Source organism: Podarcis vaucheri (genome assembly GCF_965113315.1).
Source record: "Podarcis vaucheri genome assembly, contig: SUPER_10_unloc_1, whole genome shotgun sequence".
Classification (NCBI taxonomy): domain Eukaryota; kingdom Metazoa; phylum Chordata; class Lepidosauria; order Squamata; family Lacertidae; genus Podarcis; species Podarcis vaucheri.
The window spans coordinates 2,577,090-2,596,845 of NW_028118809.1; the positions used below are offsets into that span (position 1 = coordinate 2,577,090).

General features: G+C 43.5%; 1 protein-coding gene across 3 annotated transcripts in view; it reads right to left on the bottom strand.

The window, feature by feature from the left end:
- The window catches only part of PLXNB2 (plexin B2), a 347,353-nt gene extending 327,802 nt beyond the window's left edge, over positions 1–19,551 (bottom strand). For 2 of the 3 annotated variants that reach the window (XM_082242442.1, XM_082242444.1), the window contains exon 1: positions 19,220–19,551. The gene's annotated coding sequence lies outside the window, so the exon portion shown is untranslated. Of the gene's footprint in view, positions 1–18,672; positions 18,985–19,219 lie in introns of those variants that run through there. The other variant, XM_082242443.1, reaches the window with a different exon arrangement.
- Positions 19,552–19,756: the final 205 nt, after the last annotated feature.

A 19,756-nucleotide genomic window follows, 5' to 3' on the forward strand; every position in this document is an offset into this window, starting at 1 on the left:
GGACAGGCGAATCCATCTGTAAATATACCTCTAACTGCCATAGCATCATAGGCCCTGTACACCACATGGAATGCCTACTCCCACAAATTCTTCCCTGCTCACTGAGGCTATCTCTGGAAGTCTTCCCCTACACATCTTCCCTGTATTGGAAGAGATTGGAGACCACCGCCTTCTCTGTTGTGCAGTCCACACTGTGGAATGTTGTATCAAGAGAGAGAATGGGATGTCCACAACCTGAAGGAATTTTGCTGCTGTTTCACAAGGCATTTCGCAAGTGCTGGCTGACCGTTTTTCTTTCTCTTGAGTCATGCTGGGTTTTCTTTTTACAGTGTCATACTGGTTTTTAATTGCTGTTTGAATCTAGTTGGTCTAGTTGTGTGGTCGTCTTCTGACTAGAAGGGGATTAATCTGGTTCCATGGAGGCTTATATTCTGGAGGGTGCTCATCATGGGCCCGGCAATGGACCTGGTGTCGGATGTGGCTTAAAATGTCATTTATCAAGTATAAATAGTCTGTGCCCAACACTGGAAGATAAAAGCCCCAAGCGCTGCCATCCATGCCTTGGCAACTTTTAGATTAGATTATCATGCATTTCAAGCGGAGCTGTTTTTGGAAAAGGTTCAGAAGCTTCACTGCTCAGCAATGTCATGTAGCCTGGCCAGTTTTTGAACCAGCTTAAGTTGGCTTTCATTTTGGTCCCAAATCAAGAGGCTGTTTTTACTTTATTTTTAAAGCCCTATATACCTCAGAAAGCCTTTATGGTCCCCACCCACCTGAGGGAATTTAAGGATTATCCCTGCTCTTTTTTGGGATGCCTGAATGTCATAAACAAAAAGTGAAACATTTTCTGCAGTAGATTCAGGACTAAGGAATGCCCTCCCATTTCCATCTCTATGCTCAACCCCTTTCCAAAACAGGCAAAACATTTCTCATTTCCACTGAGCCTTTGGAAACTAGACTTGCTGCTGCATGTTCTTCTCTCACATAGATTTCCACTTTGATGTTTTTTATGGGTTCTCTTTTCGTTATAACAGGCATTTTTACTTTTCACGCTACACAGCCTCAACACAAATGAAAACTTCAAGCATGATGTGCAATTAAATCACCTCTGTGAGTGTGTGTTTGTGAGCCAATCCATGGTTCACTCTTGTGGAAATGAATCACAGTGTCAGGAGTGTGTGAGGGAGCCAGGCCCTGTGACCAATAGGACTTTGCAGGACTGGGGTTTTCCTAAGTTTGTTCTGAAGAGGCAAGGTGTGGCCACACAGGTGAGGATGATTGGTAACTCACAGCACTTGGTGGCAAGAGCCAGGAAGGAATATGAGGTCAGCATTTCCCTTCAGCTCTTTGCCACAGCAACATGTTCCCTGCCTTGCTGCGTTTGGCTCCTTGACTCCTTGCTTCTTGATCCTCAAACCCCTGACTTCATGACTCCTTGCTTCTTGATCCTTGGACCCTTGACTTCTTGACTCCCAACTCTCTGACCCGCGGACACTTGGCTTCCTGACTCCTGGCTTCTAGACTCCCGTTCCTGCTCCCACTCCGCCATCTTGCCCCCAGTCCTGACGTCCCCTACCGGGACTTCGACCACCCATGAACCGGACTGTGACACACAGCAAGCCCCAACTCCATGCTATCCTCCTAACTCTAACAAAGAGGAATTTAGAAGCTCCTCCTGCCATGTCCCTTAATTAACCACAGTAGTGTGGTGGTCACCAACCCAATGCCCATAAGTGATGTGGCACCACCCAGGGAGGACTCACAGACTCTGAGCTTTCATCTTTTTAAGAAGTATCCAGCCTTCCTAGAAAGCAAATGCTAACTCCTTCAAAGTGGGCTGGATGTGAGCTGTCTGTTTGCACCTGCTTCTCTACTAGGTGATGCAGGAGGAGACGGCACCATACCAGATCCAGCCTGAGTACCTGATGTCTCATGAGTAGGCAGAAGCCCATCAGTAGGAACTGATGGAGGGACAGCTCTGGAGGCATCCTCGAGGCTGGAGGTGGGGCTGGCATCCAGTGGCTTGAAGCTGGGGTTGTGGGTAGAAGTGGCAGTGGCCAATGTGGCTGGAAGCTTCTGAGCCCCTCTCCTGGATTGCATTCCTTGCTTGACACATCTCTCTCCAACAGCTATGCCTCGTGGCACCTGGACACATCCTACCCCAATAAACTGGGTCCCTCCCTGGGTTCATCAGCTGGCAGCTCCTCAAACCCTTCCCATTCCTCATCCTGATCTGACCAGCCCCCCAGGGTGTCTCCTTGGGGCTCAAAACAATTTGCATAAAAATAGCATATAAATATCTTTTTGGAAAAAAAATCAACAACCAACAACTGGACTTATGTTTTAAGGTTCTAGGCTGATTTCTGCTGAGAGAATTTTCATTTAAGTATATTTATTTATATTACAGGTGACAAAGTTTGCCTCGTGGCTTCTTGACATTTGAAAGGGGGGGTCACTAAAAAATTAAACATTTTGTATATTTCTGAAATGTGCTTATTTATTTACAGGCCTGAGGACTGGAATGAAAAGATAATGACTAATTGACACAACTGGGAAAAGAAGATTCAAGTGTCTTTACAGGGGTATACCTGTTCATGATAATCTTTGAAAAAACCAGCAGTATAAGCAACACAGGTTGCAAAAATATAATTAGCAAGCTCAAGTGTTATGCAGCAGTTGAGATACTATGTTTTGATAACAGGATTAGCCTGTGAAAGAGAAATAATCCCTAAAGTAATCTACATTAAAATATTGATGTGGTGTTTTTTTTTTTTAAAAAAAAAAACTGCATAGAAACGAAAACTGGAGAAATGCTGGGATTCTGAAAAAACAATTTAGGTAATCTTCCATATTCAGTTCACACTCAACGCACTAAACATTATACAACTTCCAATGGAATGGTAATCCTTAGCATGGCCAGAACTACCCAGCATTGTGTTAAGACTGAAAATGCAACTAACTTTCTTCCACAAACAGTGTCTTCTGACTACAAGAGCATCCTTTATATGCTGTATAATTGCAAGCCGTTCCACAGAGAAGTGGAACACCTTCATGATCTATGCAGCTAGATTTCTTCAATTCCCATCTTTCATAACTCAAAAGTAATAGATCCCTCTATGTAAAGAAATGGGAAGAAAAGGAAGATTGCCAGTCCCTCCAATCTGCACTGAATAAAAATCCAGGTGATACATGCTTCAACCTGCACTATGTTTCAATTCCAGCAGTGCGCACGCAGAGTCACACAACCACTGTTGGCACATGCTGAGCTCAGCATGCATCAACTTTCAGAAATGCAACTGCCCAATTATATCCAATTGCAACGGCGTGCTGAGAGTCAATCTGTACAGGGCTGAGTCAGAGACACCAGTGGCAGTCCTGCAAGCCCCTTAGCATCTGCTGCTGGAGGAGGAGATCACAGTGAGCGGAGGCTTTTTCAGATGGCAGATGGGACACAAACACTTGGTGATGAGGATGGGTAACAGGTACCAGCTGTACAACAAGCTGACCTGGTGGAATTATAGCTAAAAGGAAGAGCTGAAATGTGACAAATATGCAGAGGTCAGCTGCAAATTAATGTTTGTCACATTTTTAGGCAACCTTCTTGGAATAACTGAGTCCTCTAACTAAGAGAAATTTTCAAACATCCAACTCCTCAAAATGAAAAAGCTAAACTTAGAAGTCATCAGATTTCAGGGAAGTGCTTTATTATGCAATTGATATACACACATGGATGGTTTATTTGCTTTCAAAGCCCATCAAACATACCATCAACTTAATCTGTGCCTTCCTTAAAGTATACACAGTAGCGGGGTAGGGGTAGCACCTCTGGTGGGGGGCACATTGTCATATGTGTGGAGGAAAAAAATTAAAACACATTGCTTCCCCAAAATAGACCAGAGGCAATAGTACTTCATCCAGCTGTAGGCAAATGAGCATAATGGTCACAAATCCACATACATACAGGATTGGCACAGTCCATAAAAAATATCCAATTGCAGCACTTACAAAAACTTATAACAAGACTAAACCTTAACACTAAGCATACTATGTACAGAACACCACACCAGAACAAAAGAGAGACAGAAAGATAAAGTAAAGCCCAGGCACCTTCTGTTCTTATATATTTATAGTCAGCATGACCTTAATTGGAAGAGATAGTTCAAACCAGTTTCCCAAAAGGTATAACCCAAACAATCATGAAGTTTCTGCCTGCTTGTCTCACACAGAGAAGCTTCTAGTAGCCTCTTGTGTTAATCAAAATAGGAAAGAGATCTACACATCAGATCAATACATTCTGCATTAAGAAATGCAAACTGACACACGTTGTGCTCCTTCTGGTGAAGTTTGTCCACCTGTGGGCCTCATTCTGCACTCAGCTCTGACCGGTGGCTATTAGAAACTGCCAGCATTTAATAGCAGCCAACCAGGAAATGGCTTTGACTGGTCAGCTAAACTAGGTGAGGGTGGCCAATGGGTCTCAAACCCGCAGTGAGGTTTCTAGCGAACGAGACCAATGGTGGGTCCAATGGTCAAGAAGGCTGTTTCTGCACATGCTTTAAGGGAAGTATCTGCATAGGGCTCTTCAACTGGGAAGGTAGCCCATCTAGGAGAAGGAAAACTCTTATCCTAAATCTCCACTGCCTTGTGAGATATCTTTGGGAAAAGAAGGTAAAGTTAAAGACCGTTAGGTCCAGTCGTGGACGACTCTGGGGTTGTGCGCTCATCTCGCTCTATAGGCCGAGGGAGCCGGTGTTTGTCTGCAGACAGTTTTTCTGGATCATGAAACACCATTTACCTTCCCACTGGAGCGGTATCTATTTATCTACTTGCACTTGACGTGCTTTTGAACTGCTGGGTGGGCAGGAGCTGGGACCAAACAACGGGAGCTCATCCCATCACTGGGGATTCAAACTGCCAACCTTCCGATCAGCAAGCCCTAGTCTCTGTGGTTTAGACCACAGCGCCACCTGCGCCCCATTCAGGAAAAGAAACCCCTACATAAATCCAGAGCAGATTCCCTAAGACTGTTGGATGGCGCCTTGTATGCCTCCTTCTGGCAACTCCTGCAGCCAAGCTGGTGCCAAATGCATTTCCCTGCTTTCCTTTGGGCCACATCAATGATGCTGAGAGGGAGGACTTGTTGTCTGGGCAACCTAGGACCTCCATACACCACACTGCCTAGGCTTGCACCTGGAGGTTACTGCTGCTAATGCACTCCATTGTCTCTCAAGACAGGCAGATGCCAACAATATACAGTAATGCAGATAATGGTGTTGGGCTGGATTGGGGAGATTTTTGTTTGAATTCCATTACACCTTGAAACCCAACAGAAGGTCTTGGGCACCTAATCCTTTGTATATTGAGATGTTATACAGAAGTGATTAAATACCACCACAAAGCTTTGCTTAGAAGGAAAACAACCCAATTAAGAGCTAAATGCAGTAACCTTCGACATCAACTGTACATAAAATACATTCTTACAATACATTTTAAATCAGTTCAGGTATCACTAGCCCTATATACCAGCTTTTCTCAAAATAAAAGTATAAAATGTGCATACCAAAGGTTTAACAAAGCGAGAACCCACTGAAGTCAGTTTGCATCCCAGCATCCTCTTGTGTGTAAATCTATTTCAACAAAATGAAAAGTCAAACAATGAATGGTCATATGCTAACTTATCTGCAAAGAGGAAATAGTTATTGAAGCAGAGGTTTACTGGCAATTAATGGATTCAGGATCAAGAACATTCTGTTGTGTTTATTAATTGCACTTCTATAAAAAAAAATTCAATGTTGCATAAGGTAATAAAAAAATAGCACCAGGAGAGTCTAGTACAATATTTTTTATAAACAACTGCCTGGATTATTATGTTTTCCTTTGCCTTGACATCACTTGCAAAGCTTATTAATTGTCAAATCCATGAACTCTACACCTGCGGAAGGAGCAAAGCTAGGTGAAAGTTGCAGACTTTTTTTGGGGGGGGACAACTACCCCTCCCTTCAATTAATATTGAGCAAGCCTGCTCCTGTAGAACCTTACTAACTTTTTTGCAATTTAGCTACAAAGGTAGTTTCTGCTTGAATAAAAGCCTTTAAGATAAAATAATTAAATGTGTGTGTAGTTTCGGGGGGGGTGCTCAAAAGAAATTTAAATTGTTTATCTGAATTTGTAATTTATACAGGTTTTTTTAAAAAAAAAATCTGGTGTGCATTCATTACAACTGGAGCTTCCATCAACTGTTAAGTAACTCACTAGGGGAAAATAAGTTTGACTGCTAATGTGGCCCACAATGCATATTAAAAACTTTTTAAAGTGCGTTCCCACTCCCACTGGAGAAGGAAATAGAACAAGTCGGGCTATGGCTCTTATTCCCTTAATATTCAAAAGGCAAAGCATAAAGTTTCCACCCTCTCAAGTTCATTCAACCACTACAGTATATCAATCATATCTGACAGGATTTAACAATTTGTGGAATTCCATTATAGATGGCAAGCGAACAATCCTCTGGTGATGTATTTAACAAAGAAATTGTATGTGTTGGCCTCCTATTGAAAACAAACAGATCTGATCTCACAAGCCATGGTAATTAGAAGGCAGTATTTTAACAGCTTCATTAAATAAAAGGTGTCGATTAATATTTGAGGGATTCTTTGAAACATAACTTCACACTTCCGTTGGCAAAGAAAAGCACCCAAGGACTTACAGTAGTATTCAAATTCTGATCTCAATCTTTATAAGAGAACAATTCTATAAAACTTTGTGGGCTGAGTCACACATAATATTTATTTACTAAATACACTAGAAAAGGATTGTTTGTACAACTGCTTTTGCTCAGCAGCTACTGGGGTAATATTACCTACACACACAGCACAGTTGTAGTCAGGAAAAATAAACTGAGGAGTAGCTGCACACTCCTGGACTCTACCATTGGTTTAGCTAAAATAAATGGCTTAGATAAAAATCTTCCTGCCCAATTTTTCACATTGGTTGAATAAACACTTAGGTCACAATAGACAAACACCTGTTGTGTATGGGGGATTTAGTCTAATACACATGTCTGCTGTGGGCTGTGTAATTAATTTGTTGTCACACTAAAGGTGTTATTTATTTAAATCATTCTGAACCCTGCCTTTTAGCCTAAAGCAGGCATGTCCAATAGGTTGATCATGATCTACCAGTAGATCACTGGACGTCTGTGGCAGATCACTGGCCCCCCAAAGATGCTCAACAACTTTGGCTCCTCTAAAGAAAGCTCAACAACTTTGCCCTGTACCCCCCAAAAGGGGGTAGGTCACTGCCAGTTTTTAACTCTGTGAATAGATCGCAGTCTCTTGGAAGTTGGCCTAAAGGGTTCCCAGAAGATCAATAAAAATGCAACAGTTCTGACCAACAGGCTTACAAGAAATGCAGCACAAAAGGGATGAGAAGGGGGAATGGAAAGCAACCAAGCTCAAGCACCAGTTCATAAAGTGACATAGTAGCTTCTATGGTAACCAACTTTAATGAACCCAGAGAGCTGGTCTCCACAGCAGAGTTCTGCTTCCCATCTCTCCTCTAAGGGCTGTTGCTAAGTGACAGCTGAGGGAAAGGGGGACCCACTGTCTCCTGAAGTGCACCGGTGTTCGAAATTAGCCAGGCGCCAAGCACATTTTGTGACTGGCATGGGTCCAATTGCACCCCCCGTGGAGATCTCTGGATGCCAGGTTGACAACAGACACCTCCCATCTGGAGGCCCCTCCAGCTTTCTTAAGCAGGTAAACAGAAGAGCTTATTTATTACATTTATATCACACCTTTTCCTCCAAGGAGTACACAGTTCACCCCCCTCCTCCTCACTTAATCCCTAAACAACCCTGTGAGGTAGCTTAAGAGGCTGTGATTGGGCCAAGGTCATTCCATGAGCTTCCTTGACTGAGTGGGGAATTTGAACCATCAACTCCCAGGTCCTAGTTCACGGGTGTCAAACACAAGGTCCGCGGGCCGAATTCGGCCCGCCAGACCTCGTCATGTGGCCCGCGTAGCCGCCGCCGGCCGCCAGCCTTCACCTTTTATTCTCGCTTTTTTTTTTTTGACACAAGAAAGCCGCCTCTTCAACGCATGCGCGGCAGCCTACAAGCCAGAGAACGTCTGCCCTCTAGCGGCGCCGGCCGTTCTACACAGGAAACCTCCACTTTACATGCATTCAGGAAACCTCCACTTGTATTTATATTGAGTGCATGCCATCCTGTGATGTGACAGATCCAACGGCTGCCTGAACCCTTCTCTCCTGTACTGTAAGCCCTACAGATACAACCGGCCCTTTGAGGGTGACCAAACTGCTGATGCAGCCCCCGATGAATTTGAGTTTGACACCCCTGTCCTAGTCCAACACTCTAACCACTACTTCACACTGGCTCCCTAGAGCATTTCTGCTATAGGACAGCTCTACAAATTAAGTAGGTAAATAAATATGGGGAAATATCACTTAGAGAAGGACCTGAAATATTTTTCTTGAAGCTTGAATTTGTTTTATTCCAGTTTGATTTGATGTTCGATTTTTTTTCTTGAAAAGATAAAAGTGGTATAGAAATGAAAACTGATTATTATTATTACTATTATTACTATTTCACTGATTAAAAAGAAAGGCCCATAGACATTTATTTGTGGCAACCATAACCTAGGTTTAAGTTGCAATTTGGTGATTAGCTTATGCAATATTTGAGTTTCTAACACTGCCCAGGACTACGTTGGACCACCAAATGCAATGTCAAATATGAGCGATATCAAAATCCTCCTCTTCACCCCAGTACTGCCCTCCCCCCTTCTTTCTGTCACTGCTCCTACTAAAGTCAGCGGGCTTTTGGGGGGGGGCTTAGCAAGAGAGAAGAGGCACCCCAAGCTGTGGTTCACTCTCCTCTCCCATTAAAACAATGAAGAGGAACTTCATAAAGCTGTAGGTTCCTCAACATATCTGCAGTCCAAAGAACAGTTTGCTGATCATCGGATTAAATAGTAGGAAATTATTTAAGAAATGAGAATGCTCTTCTTTGGCTGCTCACACAGAAAGTCCAGCAGTGCATGACAGTATCGGCTCTCACATAAATTCATAAAACATGTGTTATTCAAAGCATGTTTTTAATAAAATGCCAGTAACATAATGCAATTATGATCGCACTACAAGATATTGGCTTCTGTGAAAAAGCCAGGGACATTTGCAGTGAGAACCTGTTTGTTATGAGACATTTAGAGAGCAAGCGAAAGGAGTTAGCTTCCCAGCATGAAGTCAGGAAAGCTGCAAGCAAGTATAACCACCAGAGCAATTCTCAGAAGTCTTGACTGGACTGCCCTAGCCATCTGCACTACTAAAAAGACCCAGGTGTTCCTCATGCCAATAATCATCACGATGTGGATACTAATCCAACTGGATTGGCATACCCACCCTGGAAAAGTTTTCAATTACAGGAGAGATGAGTCTCAAGAAGTCCATTTTGCATTAGTCAGCCAGACTCCAGAAAAAATGTAGTGTATTTACTGGCAGTGTGATAAACAACTGCTTGTTGCAATTGCTTGGACCTCATTGATGAGGGTCCCCTTGAAGGTGGGGACAGGATGTTCGAAGTTGTACTATAATTATATACTGCAACTGTTGTAACTGATGTATACCACATTACATATATACACACACATTCAGCTTTACAAATAACAGATATGACAGATACCGAGGGACAAGGACATGGGGAGTTCTGTTATGCAAAACAGAAACCTAGTGAAAGGATTTGAGAAGCAGAGTCAAATGCTCCAATAGAGGAGAGAGGTGAATACTTTTGGCAGCAGAGCACACCAGATGAATATTAGTGGGCAAAGCAGTGTTATAAACTGAGATATAAAAGCTAGGAGCTAAATGATACCTTAAACCAAGGTTATGGGTGCAACAATGGAATGCCTAGGCCAGCCATTGGCAAACTCAGCCCTCCAGATGTTTTGGGACTACAATTCCCATCATCTCTGACCACTGGTCCTGTTAGCTAGGGATCATGGGAGTTGTAGTTTAACTTAGCCAAGGGATTAGAGTTTGCTTACAAGGCTCTGGGTTCACATGGATAGACATAGATGCAGATTTCATACTCCACACCTTTGGTGTTGGATCAGCATTCCCAAGGCAGGGAAACAAACAAAATAAAAAGTATAGTATGACCAAATATATATATATATCCATTCTTTTAATGGCCTCACCATAGGGACACTCATAGCAGATAATAAATGCTGTTACATCTTTAGATATTGTTGAATCTCTCAGATGCCTTTAGTATAGACGACAATATACTGGCTGGTGTCTTAATGAGTTCACATTAGCCACTATCAATTTCTTTGTCCAGTGGAAGTGAACCCAGGAACTTTTGTGTGCAACACAAGTGCTGTCCCGCTGCTTCCTAACACAGAAGTCACATCCCGGCTGTGATGGTATTTCTGCACCAAAATGTGTCAAATATGGGTAGTAAGCCTCATATTCTTTCTTGTTCCAACAGGTTTTGGGGAACTGACTGTTCTTCAGGATTCAGCTGTTGCAACGTTTTTACTCCAAAGTAAGTGCATATAGAATTATAACTTGAACAGTGTTAAAGGAACTCCTTCAATAATAAAAACATGGTCATAAGGAAAAGCTGGTAGCTAGCTGAGTATTATCTGTTGTTCAAGAGATAGATTTTTAATTCAGGTCAGCATAGCATTTCCTCCAGGGAGTACAGAGCAAGGCACTTAAAATCCAATTTTAAATTCTTAAAACACACATTATTGATTTCGATATAATCTGCATTGATTTATTCATTTTTGTAAAATCCAAGTTGGAACCATGTTAGACTTTGCATAATAATCTTTGATAATACTTATCTGCTTTAATTAAGTGTTCCAGTATGTGCAGTTATCCAAGGGCTAAAACATACCCCAAATGATTTCCCCAAAGCAGAGACAACAAAACACTGCAGGACTCCCCTAGCACATGGGAGGGCAATAGCCTGAACTAAGTAACACTCCAGTTTTCTTTCCATTCAGATATAAAAATAAGAGGTAGCCTAGGCTGAATCACACCATGTCAGCGATTTTCATAACGGGGCAAGTGCAACAGACGTGCTACTTTCATTCTTTGCCTTTTCCTGTAGAGTGTCTCTCTCTCGCCTTCTTGATTTGAGTTATCCAGTGGTTGTTGTTTTTTCAGGCAACCTTTCTGCAGTACTTTGCTTATGGCACACTATGGTCTGCAAAGAGAGAGGTGGATAACGGTTCTCCACAATCTCTTCATGCTCAACTATAAGATTCTGTCACTCACACAAAACCAAGCCCTCCATTGATTGCCTTAAATTGAATAAATTTCCTGTTGGTTGTAAAACAGTATAAAATGATTTCACCAGTTTCTTCATTCTGTTAAAGGGTTGGTATTAGTCAACAATCCAATGAACACAAAGGATCTCCGTTTACTCCAGGATTCTCTCTCCATATTACCTTCATAGCATGGGAACACATATTGCTGGTCCTAGAAACAGAAGCAAGTGTGATAAGAGATAAGAGTGGAACACTCTTTCTTGTAGCCTGTGGCTTCTGATGTTATCTTCACAAAACTGGAAGGAGCTGCACTACAGTGCTGCTCATGCCATAAAGAAAGGGTCCCTCTGGCACTTCCAGGACTAATTTAAAATAAATGGCTGCAACCAACATTAGTCCTACACAGAGCAGACCCACTGGAAATAATGGGACACAATTTGCTGAGCGCCCTTAATTTCAATGGGTATACTTTGAGTATAACTTAAGTTGCAAACACCCCAGAGGTGTCTCTGTGTGTGTGCAGCATTCAAAATTCACCAGGAGCATTTTGTACCCTGCTGTCAGCCACTTGGCTGGTGACGATACCTGGGTTGCCTGGATGGCGCCTGATGTCTCCACCATCTGGAGCTGCATGCCTGGGGATCCTTAAATCTTGACCCTTTTCACACAACCAGCAACACATCCTGTGGAATTCTATCCATTATATTTTATCTGCACCATCAGGATATATTTCAGGAACCCCAAAATCATATTGAAAAATACAACTTTCGAGATGTCTGGCCCCAAAATGGCAGCTAGGCATTCTGTTTTGGCAACTGTTAACCCTGGTTTAAGGAGCCATATGGTGCCTAGGTTATATATCTGTGTTTCTAACACTGTGTGTGTGTCTGTAGTTTAATTTTGCAAGGATTTTCCCATGCATGAAAATCTACAACCTGGACACTGAAGTCATGAGTTATGATCAAGTCTTAAATATGGCAACTGTGTAATTCTGCAGTGAATTTGCATAACATCTGGGGAGCTGTATTCTGTTTGGAGAATGGAAGAATAACTAGGAGAATGGCAAGCATAAAATCACTGCTATTAATATTTGTTCAGTGTAGCAGCAACTAATTTCTGGCAGTGCTCCAAGTGTTACAGAACTTCATGGCGTAAATCCTGTTTTTTTAAAAAAATAGCTGAAGATTTCAGAAATCAGGAAGGTAAGTGTTATCATACTGTACTGCTCCTTTGAGTTGCCAGGTAGGTTCACTGAATTAAGACTTATTTCACGTTATGGCGTCAACCTGCCCTCCATTTCTACCTCCCCAAACTAGGATGTACTAATGTTTTCCTATACTCCCACACAAGGCAAGGATCCAAACAGGTTTCAACAAGTTGCTGCGAGTTATTTCATCCAAATTCCTGAAGCATTATAGGAACTAACATTTCAAAGTCTGTTTGGAAACTTTTTGAAATCATTCCAAGTTCAAGATACTTTAGACCTCACTAGCACAAATCCCCTTCTACAGTAATAGAAAGCAAGGAGGGTGACTCAGGCACTGGTACATGTTGAGATAGTCAGTGACAACAGCTGCAGTTTCCAAACAGCTGCCCACTCCCACGTCGTCTGCATGGGTGGAAAGACCACTTGAGCCAAACTGTATTCACCATCTCTTCTACCAGAGCTTGAACTAAGAATCATCATGTGAAACAGAAAGCTCAATACTACTGTTCTTCCTCTTTGGGTTATTGCTAGCAAAGAGTTTATCAGGCCTACACAGTCCTTGAGGGTGTGCAATGGAGTGTAGCTGTGGGTCTAGAGAACCAAAAATAGGCAAAACAGACAATGGTGAAAGTTCAAGGGCAGGCCTTCAGTAGCTCACTAACACTGAGATCCTTGAAGGTGTGGGGACAACTCACATTTGAGGCTCCTGATAATTGGTTGATCTGTTTTTAAACTGAAGACATTTCCCAATTGTATCTCCTTGTTTTCTAAAATTCAAGTCCTACACTGGAAGCAAGGTGGGCACATTCAGTAGCTACTTTAAAAAACCATAAAGATTATTCTGCACATTGTGTACAGAAAAAATTGACCAAGTACAACAGAATGAGAAGACATTCATTTAATCTTCCTGCAACCATTGTAGAACCACGAAGCTGCATACTGTGCCAGAAAACTGTTTAAATACACACAAACCATAAGGCCCAATCAAAGACCCAACTATTTCTATGAATGTCAATATGGTCAGCCCTTAAATTTTCAGACAAGTCTGCCTGGTATCTTACTTTTTAATGTTTGCCAAGGGTACAGCAGTACTTTTTGTTTGCTGCACTGATGATATACTGAAATCACATGAGCTCCGTAGTACTGAGTTATTGTGGTTCTCTCATACAACAAAGAGAAAATAAAACCAATAGACTGTATGAGGTTTTAGTTCATTGCTTGCTTAATACTGAGCAAAACATGCAACTTAAATAGCATTCGCTTCTTCAGGAACTCTAGATTTTTGTTCATGCCAACCTTCTAATAGAGGGTTGGGCAGATGGTACATTTCGATCTATTAGCAGATCACTGGGTGATTTGCAGTAGATTGGCAAGGTTTTTTGGCTCTCATTTAGCAAGATAAATAGCCAAAGCCCACCATCCTTCTCTGCAACCCCTAAATGAGGCTGCTGGAATCTCTTTTCCATAGTAACTCAAATGTGGTTGCAAACTCATATATACAGGTTATATATGACACAACATTTTAAATCAGGCTCAGCATTTCACACAAACACTATTTTGCAGCCAGCTCCAGTCAGTGGATCGTGAGCTTCTGTTTTTCCTCCTATTATTATCTACTCCATTTCTTAATCGGTTAAGATCCCAGGCCTGTTTATAAGCATATACATTAAAACAACAAAATGTAATCACCTTAAGACCATAATTAAAAACAATCAATAGAGCAAAAGGACTCCATCAGCTACAGTTAGCCTTAACAAAATCTGTGTATTCTGGAGGGCCTGGATAGCTCAGTTGGTTAGGACGTGGTGCTGATAACACGAAGGTTGCAGGTTCAATCCCCATATGGGACAGCTGCATATGCCTGCATTACAGGGGGTTTGGACTAGATGATCCTCAGGGTCCCTTCCAACTCTGCAATTCTATGATTCTATTCACCTAAGTGAAAGCGTGTGCCTTCAAGCAGCGCCAGCAGTCCAATAGCAATATAGTAAAATAAAAGTAGATCCTGCAAATACGCCCACAACTGTCTTAATGCACACCTGACCAGCACTCAAAGCTTGTGGCAACTGCTATGTATCTAGTACTTCCTGGTTGAAGCCAGTGCAAAGCAACGGGCAAATTTCTCAGTTCAATTACAGTGGTGCCCCGCAAGACAAATGCCTCGCAAGACAAAAAACTCGCTAGACGAAAGGGTTTTGCGGTTTTTGAGCTGCTTCGCAAGACGAATTTCCCTATGGGCTTGCTTCGCAAGACGAAAACGTCTTGCGTTTTTTGCAAGTTTGTTTCCTTTTTCTTAACACCCTTAATACAGTTGCGACTTGACTTCGAGGAGCAACACATAGAACGCAGTGTGGTAGCCTTTTTTGAGGTTTTTGGCGATTTTTGAAGCTTTTCCAAAACTTTTCCGACACCGTGCTTCGCAAGACGAAACATTCGCTAGACGAAAAAACTCACGGAACGAATTAATTTCATCTTGCGAGGCACCACTGTAAAAGAAACACAGCAGCTACCCGTAGGTTGAAAGGGGAAAGCTTGCATTGTATTTAGTTACACTACTTTGGTGTTGCAAAACACAAGAGCAGAATAACCCTAAGGGCAGCAAAGCACAGGGCAGATTTGATACATAGGATAAAATCCATTAGATTTGGCAACTGTCATTTGTGCCTCTTGATTACACATTCTACATGGAGTTGGTCTTGAAGAACACCCGGGCTTCAACTTGTGCAGGATGCTATTGCCAGGTGTAAAAGGTAAAAAGGTAAAGGACCCATGGACAGTTAAGTCCAGTCAAAGGCGACTATGGGGTTGTGGCGCTGATCTCGCTTTTAGGCCGAGGGAGCAGGCATTTGTCCACAGACAGCTTTCCGGGTCATGTGGACAGCAGGACTAAACCGCTTCTGGCACAACGGAACACTGTGATGGAAACCAGAGTGCACGGAAACGCTGTTTACCTTCCCGCCACAGCAGTACCTATTTATCTACTTGCACTGGCATGCTTTCAAACTGCTAGGTTGGCAGGAGCTGGGACAGAGCAACAGGAGCTCACCCCGTCACAGGGATTCAAACCGCCAACCTTCTGATCAGCAACCCCTAAAGCTAGAGGCTCAGGGTTTAGACCACAGCGCCACCCATATGCCAGGTGTGTTAAAGGTAAAGGTAAAGGGGCCCCTGACCATTAGGTCCAGTTGTGGCCGAGCCTGGGGTTGCTCATCTCGCTTTATTGGCTGAGGGAGCCGGTGTACAGCTTCTGGGTCATGTGGCTTTGTCTGCTAGCTGTTATTTCTTTTCCTGGCATGTTTGCTCTATCACTTAGTTCTAAGAGTAACATTTGACGTGAAATAAAATCCATGCCATTCCGTCTTTGGTTATGGTTAACTGAAGCTTCAGAAGAATTTCTGCTGAAAAATAAGTGTCTATAAACCCTCCAATATTTGTTTCTCTGGAATCAACAGCCTGTGTTCCATATTTGTAGATCAACAAGCATATCTATCACTACTCAGTAGTTAGAAAATGATGGCATACTCAGATCTCTCAATCTCACTCTGCAACACAAGAATGTTTTTCATCCACCCAAGTACACTGAGCCCTCCTGCAGAGGAATAGATATTTGGGATAACAAAGCAATATAACTTAATTGGTGGTGAAGTTGCTGTTAGTCTGACCCCTGCTAGGCCCAGGGAGCTACCAACTTCAGCAAACATTGGAATGGACTGAAATGGATGTCAATAATCGAAAAGTTTAACTCTGTGTAAGTTTCTTGCAACTTTTAGATGAATCAGAGTGACAGACAACATGAAGTGTTGACATCTTGGGTGTTAAGGACCTGATAAGTATATCATGTTTTACCTTATTAAGAAGTAAGATAGCAACACATGTCAAAGCAGATGTGGAAACATTGTTTTGAAGAATATGCTGGAATGAGCAACGGCATGCCTAAAAGCGTGGGTTCCCAGTTACATTTTGCCTTAGTTAGGAATTATGATCATCTACATATTACTTCCTCTAATATTTCAAATGCCTCTAATTTATTGCTTTGTCAATGAAACTACAATGCTACTTTTAACCAGTATTGTTTTCTAAGTACTGTATCTCAGTATGGTGTTTTCCTTTATGTTGCCATTTCTTTCCTCTTCAACATTTGTAACATTGTTTTCTTTACAGAGATAATATTTTCAGATTTAAACATTGTGTATCAATAAACCAAGTGCTTCATTTCAGTTACTATTCGGAAATCACTGGATACAAGTTGTATCACTGGATACAACTTAAACTCTCTAACTCATGGGTTGCTAAAGTGCAAATTCAAACCCAGATTTGATCACAAGAAGCTAAGGTCATCAACTATAAATCCATTCTATATCTTTCTCCATGTAGTCCTTGGGTTGTTGTTTTTTTGCACAGAGATGCAGATGATCCCATAACCAGTTACTGTTTAGTATTCTAAATCCTGGGTTTCTTGTCCTCTTCCCTCCTCCAAAAAGCCTGTAACTCACCAACACATTGTCCCATTATTGTCCAGGTAAGAGGTCAAAACCCCACTTCACAGCCAATGCTCACCATCCTCTCTCCATTATCAGAGCCCTACCTCTCCCTTCTCTTTATGCTGGATTTGTTGGGCCAGTGTATCAACATTCACCATTTTTTACCCACTCACTAAATTTCTCCTTTCTCCTACATCACAGCATGTGACAGTACTAAAGAAGCCAAGCCACTAGCTAGCTTATTTGGGGAAGCTGGTGCCACTGTGCACATTCTGAATTAGGAAATATACCAGGGTAAAAAAACTATTCTGGGGCAAGGAGGAAGCATCTATGAAAAAGAAACACTCAAAGATTTTTTTAAAATGGAACAAAACAAGAGTTGACAGTTGTAATCCTCTGTATTATTCAGGGAGGAGGAGGAAGCACCTATAAATAGGAAACTCGTAAAGATAAAAAATGAAGCAAAACAAGAGGTTACAGTTGTAATCCTTGGGAGGGAATCGGAGAGGGGAGAATGAGCTCAGGAGGACATACTTTTCAGTAAACATGTCTATGGCTGAGATGCACACATGCAACTAGGTTCTGGTATATATACATCCTACATACCTAAACACTGCAAAATACTGGCTTGTGTTACTGCAACAATGTTCTCTCAGTGTCCTCCAAGACAGAGAGAACGGTTCTTTTTTACCAAAATGCAAGCAGACATCAGGTTCTCTTTTACCAGAATGCATGCAAACATCAAGCTCTCTCCAACTGTACATTCTAGGTTGTAGCAAGAGACACACAAAATGTTCTGCATAGGACCAGATACAACAGGTGAGCACTGGTTAGCAGTCTTTCCTTTGGTGGTGTGTAACTAAAAACAGCCTCATCCCCTGGCCAGCTGAACTTCATAGATGGAGAGACATTAAAGAGAGTCTTTCTATCCTGCTAGATATAAAAATGACAAATGAATCTTAGTCCACTATCTCAGAGAGTCATACTTTTGTGTGTGGTCCTTTTGGGTGTGTGTCCTGTATTCCAGTTTATAAATCGAGAAAGAGATGAGCCAGGCACCTTATTGCGCACAGAAACTGGAAAGGCCAGAGTGCCATGCGTGTGAACGGACAATCTCACTGGGATCATAGTCCCCAAAGACAATGCTGTGCAGCTCCAAAGCAAATAAACCGGAGTGAGTCACAAAACACGCAAAGAGCAAAAGTGTGTGCCTGCAGTCGGCAAAGAGCTGCTTTATGAAAGTTTTTTCTGCCCCTGGAAAGATGAAACTGGACCTGCCTTCAACCCCCCCAAATCAAGATCTGAAACAGAGACAAGGGGTCTCAAGAGCCAAGGGTCAAAAATTGTCACTGAAGCCACCAATGCCTAGCCACACGCAGCTGAACAAGAATGAATGGGATGTGAGTGAATGGGTTTTAATTATGTGAATGGTGGAGCGGCGATTACGAAACTCCCGAGGATAATAACGCACTCTAAAATCCAGCTCGGTGTTCCAGAAGCCTGATGCTAAAAGGGAAGGCGGAGAAATCGCTCGCACATTCACTCAGACTCTGAATAAGATGGTCTCTTTTTTTTCTTTCCCCCAACACCTTTGGCAGGGATCTAAAAAGCTTCCTCTCCCTGATCATGTTAAAAAAAAAAGGTTTACAAACGCAATCGGATAGAAAAGCAGCCATCGCAGCTCACCCACCAGCAGCTAGTCCTTGGGAAAGTTTCACATTTCGCAAAAGCCTCGCAGCGCTGTCAAAGTCCACAGCCACATCGCTGAGCGGAAAGAGCCCAGGCTTTGCTCCTAATGGGAACCATCTGCTGCTCGAACAAGGCAGGACGAGCAATTGTTGCTTTTTTGGAAAAAGCAGCAGCAGCAGTTAACTCGAATTAAACCCGCCAGGGCAACGAGGTCCACTTCCCCCCTTCCTCCCGGGCCTCATCGCAGCTCGGCCGGCTGCTTCCAGGCGGGATCGGCTCGGGCAACTTCCTCGACGCGCCGAAAGAGCCACCGAAGTGGCGGCGGCCGCCCAGTGAAGGGAAGCAGCAGCGAGACAGGGGAAGGGGGAAGGAAGAGTGGAGAGGGGGGGGGGAGCTCCCCGAGAGGTTGCCTGGCTTCCTGGCTCAGCAAATCAGCATTCCCCGGGAGGGGTTCCGAGGCTTTCAACAGGTGGAGCCGCCCCTTCGCCAACAGGGAGAGCTCTCTCTCGTGAGGCGGCGGGAGGAGGGGGGGGGCGCGCGAAACTTACCCAAGTTGGAAGGCGGCAGGCGGAGGAGAAGACGCTGTTGGTCTGTGGCGGTAGCGGCGGCGGCGGCGCCTTTGTGCTGCTGCCTCCGCCGCCTCCGCCGCTCCCTCTCTCCTCCCCAAGTGGCCGCGCCTCAGCCCAGCAGCCCCCGGAGGCAGCGCGCACGACCCGCAGCAGCCAGCGGCGGGGCCGGCGGGCTGCTGCCCATATTCTGAGGGGAAAGGCAGGAGGGCGGAGGCGCCGCCTCAGCAGCAGCCTCCACAAATCAGCGCGAGAGCCTCGGCAGCAAGCAGCTTCCCGAGCCGAGGCAAGGCGGAGAAGGAGCTGAGGGGAAAAGCACTACTCCTCCGCCGCTGCCACAGAGAGCCGGAGCGCATCACGTGAGGCGCCTCAGCGCCCGCCTCTCTCGCGCTCCTGGCCGGGCAAAAGCGGCGCGGACGAGACACACCTGTGGGCGCCGCGCATATCCGTCGCGAGCACAAAGCCAGACAGGAAACTGGGAGGAGGAGGAGGAGGAGGAGGAGGGAAAGAGGAATAAAT